Source organism: Heterodontus francisci, chromosome 14 (genome assembly GCF_036365525.1).
Source record: "Heterodontus francisci isolate sHetFra1 chromosome 14, sHetFra1.hap1, whole genome shotgun sequence".
NCBI lineage: Eukaryota > Metazoa > Chordata > Chondrichthyes > Heterodontiformes > Heterodontidae > Heterodontus > Heterodontus francisci.
The window spans coordinates 19737268-19744397 of record NC_090384.1 but is presented as its reverse complement, the minus strand read 5'-3'; positions in this window follow the sequence as shown (position 1 = coordinate 19744397).

Genomic DNA, 7130 nt, shown 5'->3' with positions numbered 1-7130 from the left:
CAGTGACAGTGGGTCTGGAATAAAGCAGTGTCAGTGGGTCTGGAAGAAAGCAGTGAGGGTGGTTCTGGGAGAAATCAGTGAAAGTGGGGCTGGGAGAAAGCAGTGAGAGTGGGTCTGGGAGAAAGCAGTGAGAGTGGGTCTGGCAGAAAGCAGTGAGAGTGGGTCTGGGAGAAAGCAGTGAGAGTGGGTCTGGGAGAAATCAGTGAAAGTGGGGCTGGGAGAAGTCAGTGAGAGTGGTTCTGGGATAAAGCAGTGAGAGTGGATCTGGAATAAAGCAGTGAGAGTGGGTCTGGGATAAATCAGTGAGAGTTGGTCTGGGAGAAAGCAGTGAGAGTGGGTCTGGAATAAAGCAGTGAGAGTGGGTGTGGAAGAAAGCAGTGAGGGTGGTTCTGGGAGAAATCAGTGAAAGTGGGGCTGGGAGAAAGCAGTGAGAGTGGGTCTGGGAGAAATCAGTGAGAGTGGGTCTGGGATAAAGTAGTGAGAGTGGTTCTGGGATAAAGCAGTGAGAGTGGGTCGGGAATAAAGCAGTGAGAGTGGGTCTGGGATAAATCAGTGAGAGTTGGTCTGGGAGAAAGCAGTGAGAGTGGGTCTGGGATAAAGCAGTCAGAGTGGGTCTGGAATAAAGAAGTGAGAGTGGGTCTGGGAGAAAGCAGTGAGAGTGGGTCTGGGAGAAAGCAGTGAGAGTGGGTCTGGGAGAAAGCAGTGAGAGTGCGTCTGGGAGAAAGCAGTGAGAGTGGGTCTGGGAGAAAGCAGTGAGAGTGGGTCTGGGAGAAAGCAGTGAGAGTGGTTCTGGGAGAAAGCAGTGAGAGTGCGTCTGGGAGAAAGCAGTGAGAGTGCGTCTGGGAGAAAGCAGTGAGAGTGCGTCTGGGAGAAGGCAGTGAGAGTGGGTCTGGAATAAAGCAGTGAGAGTGGGTGTGGAAGAAAGCAGTGAGGGTGGTTCTGGGAGAAATCAGTGAAAGTGGGGCTGGGAGAAAGCAGTGAGAGTGGGTCTGGGAGAAGGCAGTGAGAGTGGGTCTGGGAGAAAGCAGTGAGGGTGGTTCTGGGAGAAATCAGTGAGGGTGGTTCTGGGAGAAAGCAGTGAGGGTGGTTCTGGGAGAAAGCAGTGAGAGTGGGTCTGGGATAAAGTAGTGAGAGTGGTTCTGGGATAAAGCAGTGAGAGTGGGTCTGGAATAAAGCAGTGAGAGTGGGTCTGGGATAAATCAGTGAGAGTGGGTCTGGGATAAATCAGTGAGAGTTGGTCTGGGAGAAAGCAGTGAGAGTGGGTATGGGAGAAAGCAGTGAGAATGGGTCTGGGAGAAAGCAGTGAGAGTGCGTCTGGGAGAAAGCAGTGAGAGTGCGTCTGGGAGAGAGCAGTGAGAGTGGGTCTGGGAGAAAGCAGTGAGAGTGGGTCTGGAATAAAGAAGTGAGAGTGGGTCTGGGATAAAGCAGTGAGAGTGGGTCTGGGAGAAAGTAGTGAGAGTGGGTCTGGGAGAAAGCAGTGAGAGTTGGTCTGGGAGAAAGAAGTGAGAGTGGGTCTTGGAGAAAGCAGTGAGAATGGGTCTGGGAGAAAGCAGTGAGAGTGGGTCTGGGAGAAAGCAGTGAGAGTGGGTCAGGGATAAAGCAGTGAGAGTGGGTCAGGGATAAAGCAGTCAGAGTGGGTCTGGAATAAAGAAGTGAGAGTGGGTCAGGGCGAAAGCAGTGAGAGTGGGTCTGGGATAAAGCAGTGAGAGTGGGTCTGGGATAAATCAGTGAGAGTTGGTCAGGGAGAAAGCAGTGAGAGTGGGTCTGGGAGAAAGCAGTGAGAATGGGTCTGGGAGAAAGCAGTGAGAGTGGGTCTGGGAGAAAGCAGTGAGAGTGGGTCTGGGAGAAAGCAGTGAGAGTGGGTCTGGGATAAAGCAGTCAGAGTGGGTCTGGAATAAAGAAGTGAGAGTGGGTCTGGAATAAAGCAGTGAGAGTTGGTCTGGGAGAAAGCAGTGAGAGTGGGTCTGGAATAAAGAAGTGAGAGTGGGTCTGGGAGAAAGCAGTGAGAGTGGGTCTGGGAGAAAGCAGTGAGATTGCATCTGGGAGAAAGCAGTGAGAGTGGGTCTGGGAGAAAGCAGTGACAGTGGGTCTGGGATAAAGCAGTGAGAGTGGGGCTGGGAGAAGGCAGTGAGAGTGGGTCTGGAATAAAGCAGTGTCAGTGGGTCTGGAAGAAAGCAGTGAGGGTGGTTCTGGGAGAAATCAGTGAAAGTGGGGCTGGGAGAAAGCAGTGAGAGTGGGTCTGGGAGAAAGCAGTGAGAGTGGGTCTGGGAGAAAGCAGTGAGAGTGGGTCTGGGAGAAATCAGTGAAAGTGGGGCTGGGAGAAGTCAGTGAGAGTGGTTCTGGGATAAAGCAGTGAGAGTGGATCTGGAATAAAGCAGTGAGAGTGGGTCTCGGATAAATCAGTGAGAGTTGGTCTGGGAGAAAGCAGTGAGAGTGGGTCTGGAATAAAGCAGTGAGAGTGGGTGTGGAAGAAAGCAGTGAGGGTGGTTCTGGGAGAAATCAGTGAAAGTGGGGCTGGGAGAAAGCAGTGAGAGTGGGTCTGGGAGAAATCAGTGAGAGTGGGTCTGGGATAAAGTAGTGAGAGTGGTTCTGGGATAAAGCAGTGAGAGTGGGTCGGGAATAAAGCAGTGAGAGTGGGTCTGGGATAAATCAGTGAGAGTTGGTCTGGGAGAAAGCAGTGAGAGTGGGTCTGGGATAAAGCAGTCAGAGTGGGTCTGGAATAAAGAAGTGAGAGTGGGTCTGGGAGAAAGCAGTGAGAGTGGGTCTGGGAGAAAGCAGTGAGAGTGGGTCTGGGATAAAGCAGTGAGATTGCGTCTGGGAGAAAGCAGTGAGAGTGGGTCTGGGAGAAAGCAGTGAGAGTGGGTCTGGGAGAAAGCAGTGAGAGTGGGTCTGGGAGAAGGCAGTGAGAGTGGGTCTGGGAGAAAGCAGTGAGAGTGGGTCTGGGAGAAAGCAGTGAGAGTGCGTCTGGGAGAAAGCAGTGAGAGTGCGTCTGGGAGAAAGCAGTGAGAGTGCGTCTGGGAGAAAGCAGTGAGAGTGCGTCTGGGAGAAGGCAGTGAGAGTGGGTCTGGAATAAAGCAGTGAGAGTGGGTGTGGAAGAAAGCAGTGAGGGTGGTTCTGGGAGAAATCAGTGAAAGTGGGGCTGGGAGAAAGCAGTGAGAGTGGGTCTGGGAGAAGGCAGTGAGAGTGGGTCTGGGAGAAAGCAGTGAGGGTGGTTCTGGGAGAAATCAGTGAGGGTGGTTCTGGGAGAAAGCAGTGAGGGTGGTTCTGGGAGAAAGCAGTGAGAGTGGGTCTGGGATAAAGTAGTGAGAGTGGTTCTGGGATAAAGCAGTGAGAGTGGGTCTGGAATAAAGAAGTGAGAGTGGGTCTGGGATAAATCAGTGAGAGTGGGTCTGGGATAAATCAGTGAGAGTTGGTCTGGGAGAAAGCAGTGAGAGTGGGTATGGGAGAAAGCAGTGAGAATGGGTCTGGGAGAAAGCAGTGAGAGTGCGTCTGGGAGAAAGCAGTGAGAGTGCGTCTGGGAGAGAGCAGTGAGAGTGGGTCTGGGAGAAAGCAGTGAGAGTGGGTCTGGAATAAAGAAGTGAGAGTGGGTCTGGGATAAAGCAGTGAGAGTGGGTCTGGGAGAAAGTAGTGAGAGTGGGTCTGGGAGAAAGCAGTGAGAGTTGGTCTGGGAGAAAGAAGTGAGAGTGGGTCTTGGAGAAAGCAGTGAGAATGGGTCTGGGAGAAAGCAGTGAGAGTGGGTCTGGGAGAAAGCAGTGAGAGTGGGTCAGGGATAAAGCAGTGAGAGTGGGTCAGGGATAAAGCAGTCAGAGTGGGTCTGGAATAAAGAAGTGAGAGTGGGTCAGGGCGAAAGCAGTGAGAGTGGGTCTGGGATAAAGCAGTGAGAGTGGGTCTGGGATAAATCAGTGAGAGTTGGTCAGGGAGAAAGCAGTGAGAGTGGGTCTGGGAGAAAGCAGTGAGAATGGGTCTGGGAGAAAGCAGTGAGAGTGGGTCTGGGAGAAAGCAGTGAGAGTGGGTCTGGGAGAAAGCAGTGAGAGTGGGTCTGGGATAAAGCAGTCAGAGTGGGTCTGGAATAAAGAAGTGAGAGTGGGTCTGGAATAAAGCAGTGAGAGTTGGTCTGGGAGAAAGCAGTGAGAGTGGGTATGGGAGAAAGCAGTGAGAATGGGTCTGGAGAAAGCAGTGAGAGTGGGTCTGGGAGAACGCAGTGAGAATGGGTCTGGGAGAAAGCAGTGAGAGTTGGTCTGGGAGAAAGCAATGAGAGTGGGTCTGGGAGAAAGCAGTGAGAGTGGGTCTGGGAGAAAGCAGTGAGAATGGGTCTGGGAGAAAGCAGTGAGAGTGGGTCTGGGAGAAAGTTTTGAGAGTGGGTCTGGGAGAAAGCAGTGAGAGTGGGTCTGTGAGAAAGTAGTGAGAGTGGGTGTGGGAGAAAGCAGTGAGAGTGGGTCTGGGAGGAAGCAGTGAGAGTTGGTCTGGGAGAAAGCAGTGAGAGTGGGTCTGGGAGAAAGCAGTGAGAATGGGTATGGGAGAAAGCAGTGAGAGTGGGTCTGGGAGAAAGCAGTGAGAGTGGGTCTGGGAGAAAGCAGTGCGAGTGGGTCTGGGATAAAGCAGTGAGAGTGGGTCTGGGATAAAGCAGTCAGAGTGGGTCTGGAATAAAGAAGTGAGAGTGGGTCTGGAATAAAGCAGTGAGAGTGGGTCTGGGATAAATCAGTGAGAGTGGGTCTGGAATAAAGCAGTGAGAGTGGCTCTGGAATAAAGCAGTGAGAGTGGCTCTGGAATAAAGCAGTGAGAGTGGGTCTGGGAGAAAGCAGTGAGAGTGGATCTGGGAGAAAGCAGTGAGTTGGGTCTGGAATAAATCAGTGAGAGTGGGTCTGGAATAAAGCAGTGAGAGTGGGTCTGGAAGAAAGCAGTGAGGGTTGATCTGGGAGAAATCAGTGAGAGTGGATCTGGAATAAAGCAGTGAGGGTGGACCTGGGAGAAAGCAGTGAGAGTGGGTCTGGAATAAAGCAGTGAGATTGGGTCTGGAATAAATCAGTGAGATTGGGTCTGGAATAAAGCAGTGAGAGTGGGTCAGGGATAAAGCAGTGAGCGTGGGTCTGGGATAAAGCAGCGAGAGTGTGTCTGGGATAAATTAGTTAGAGTCGGTCTGGGATAAAGCAGTGAGAGTGGGTCTGGGATATAGCAGTGAGAGTGGGTCTGGGAGAAAACAGTGAGAGTGGGTCTGGAATAAAGCAGTGTGAGTGGATCTGTTAGAAAAAAGTGAGAGTGGGTCTGTATTAAATCAGTGAGAGTGGGTCTGTATTAAATCAGTGAGAGTGGGTCTGGGATAAAGCAGTGTGAGTGGGTCTGGGATATAGCAGTGAGAGTGGGTCTGGGAGAAAACAGTGAGAGTGGGTCTGGAATAAAGCAGTGTGAGTGGATCTGTTAGAAAAAAGTGAGAGTGGGTCTGTATTAAATCAGTGAGAGTGGGTCTGTATTAAATCAGTGAGAGTGGGTCTGGAATAAAGCAGTGTGAGTGGGTCTGGAATAAAGCAGTGAGAGTGGGTCTGGGATAAAGCAGTGAGAGTGGGTCTGGAATAAAGCAGTAAGAGTGGGTCTGGGATAAAGCAGTGAGAGTGGGTCAGGGATAAAGCTGTGAGAGTGGGTCTGGGAGAAAACAGTGAGAGTGGGTCTGGGATAAAGCAGTGTGAGTGGGTCTGGAGTGAAGCTTTGAGGGTGGATCTGGGAGAAATCAGTGAGAGTGTGTCTGGGAGAAAACAGTGACAGTTGGTCTGGGAAAGAGCAGTGAGAGTGGGTCTGGGATAAAGCAGTGAGAGGGGGTCTGGAATAAAGCAGGGAAAGGGGGACTGGAATAAAGCAGAGAGAGTGGGTCTGGGATAAAGCAGTGACTGTGGGTCTGGGATAAATCAGTGAGAGTTGGTCTGGGAGAAAGCAGTGAGAATGGGTCTGGGGTAAGCAGTGAGAATGGGTCTGGGAGAAAGCAGTGAGAGTGGGTCTGGGAGAAAGCAGTGAGAATGGGTCTGGGAGAAAGCAGTGAGAGTGGGTCTGGGAGAAAGCAGTGAGAGTTGGTCTGGGAGAAAGCAGTGAGAGTGGTTCTGGGATAAATTAGTGAGAGTCGGTCTGGGATAAAGCAGTGAGAGTGGGTCTGGGATAAAGCCGTGACAGTGGGTCTGGGAGAAAGCAGTGAGTGGGTCTGGAATAAAGCAGAGAGAGTGGGTCTGGAATAAAGCAGTGAGAGTGGGTCTGGGCGAAAGCAGTGAGAGTGGGTCTGGAATAAAGCAGTGAGAGTGTCTGGGTGAAAGCATTGAGAGTGGGTCTGGAATAAAGCAGTGAGAGTGGGTCTGGGATAATTTAGTGAGTATGGGTCTGGGATAATGCAGCAAAGTCAGAAGTTGTTTGCTTTCAAATTCAAAATGAAAAAAGTGGTGTGACGTCTTCGGACAGTACTGATTGGTGATTGCTTGTTCAGTATTACTATTTTTCTGCTCTCTAACTGGGGAAGTGGTTTAAACTGAGAGTTGAGAAATTATATTAAATCAATTGCTTCAAGTAGATAAACCGTTCAATAAAATTAAGACAATTGATTGAATAATAATTTTGTCTGTATATTAATTCAAGGTTAGACGGAAACGGCAGGGCATGTCGCTTTCTCTGAATACAACATATGGGATTTTGTGAAGACCAGTGACATCCGAGCAACAACCTCCTCATTAAATATCTGCAACTTGAGCAACTTCTGCTCACTTTGTCTGGTTTAAATCCGAGCCGTAGACATTGCATGCATCATGGTGGGGGAGAGCTACCAGGACACTTTTCTCCAAGAGATACTTGAATGAAGAGAAACTTTTAAATGTTGATGTTCAGAGAGATTTGGATGTCCTTGTAGAAGAAATGCAGGAAGTTCGCAAGCTCGTTCAGCAAGCAATTAGGAAGGCAAATCGCATTTTGGCCTTTATTACAAGGCGATTGGAGTACAAGAATATGGAAGTCTTGCTGAAATTGTACAGGGTTTTGGTGACATCACACCTGGTGTACTGTGTACAGTTTCGATCTCCCTATCTAAGGAAGGATATACTTGTTTTGGAGGCGGTGCAATGAAGATTCACTAGCTAAGATTCCTGGGATGGGAGGGTTGTCCT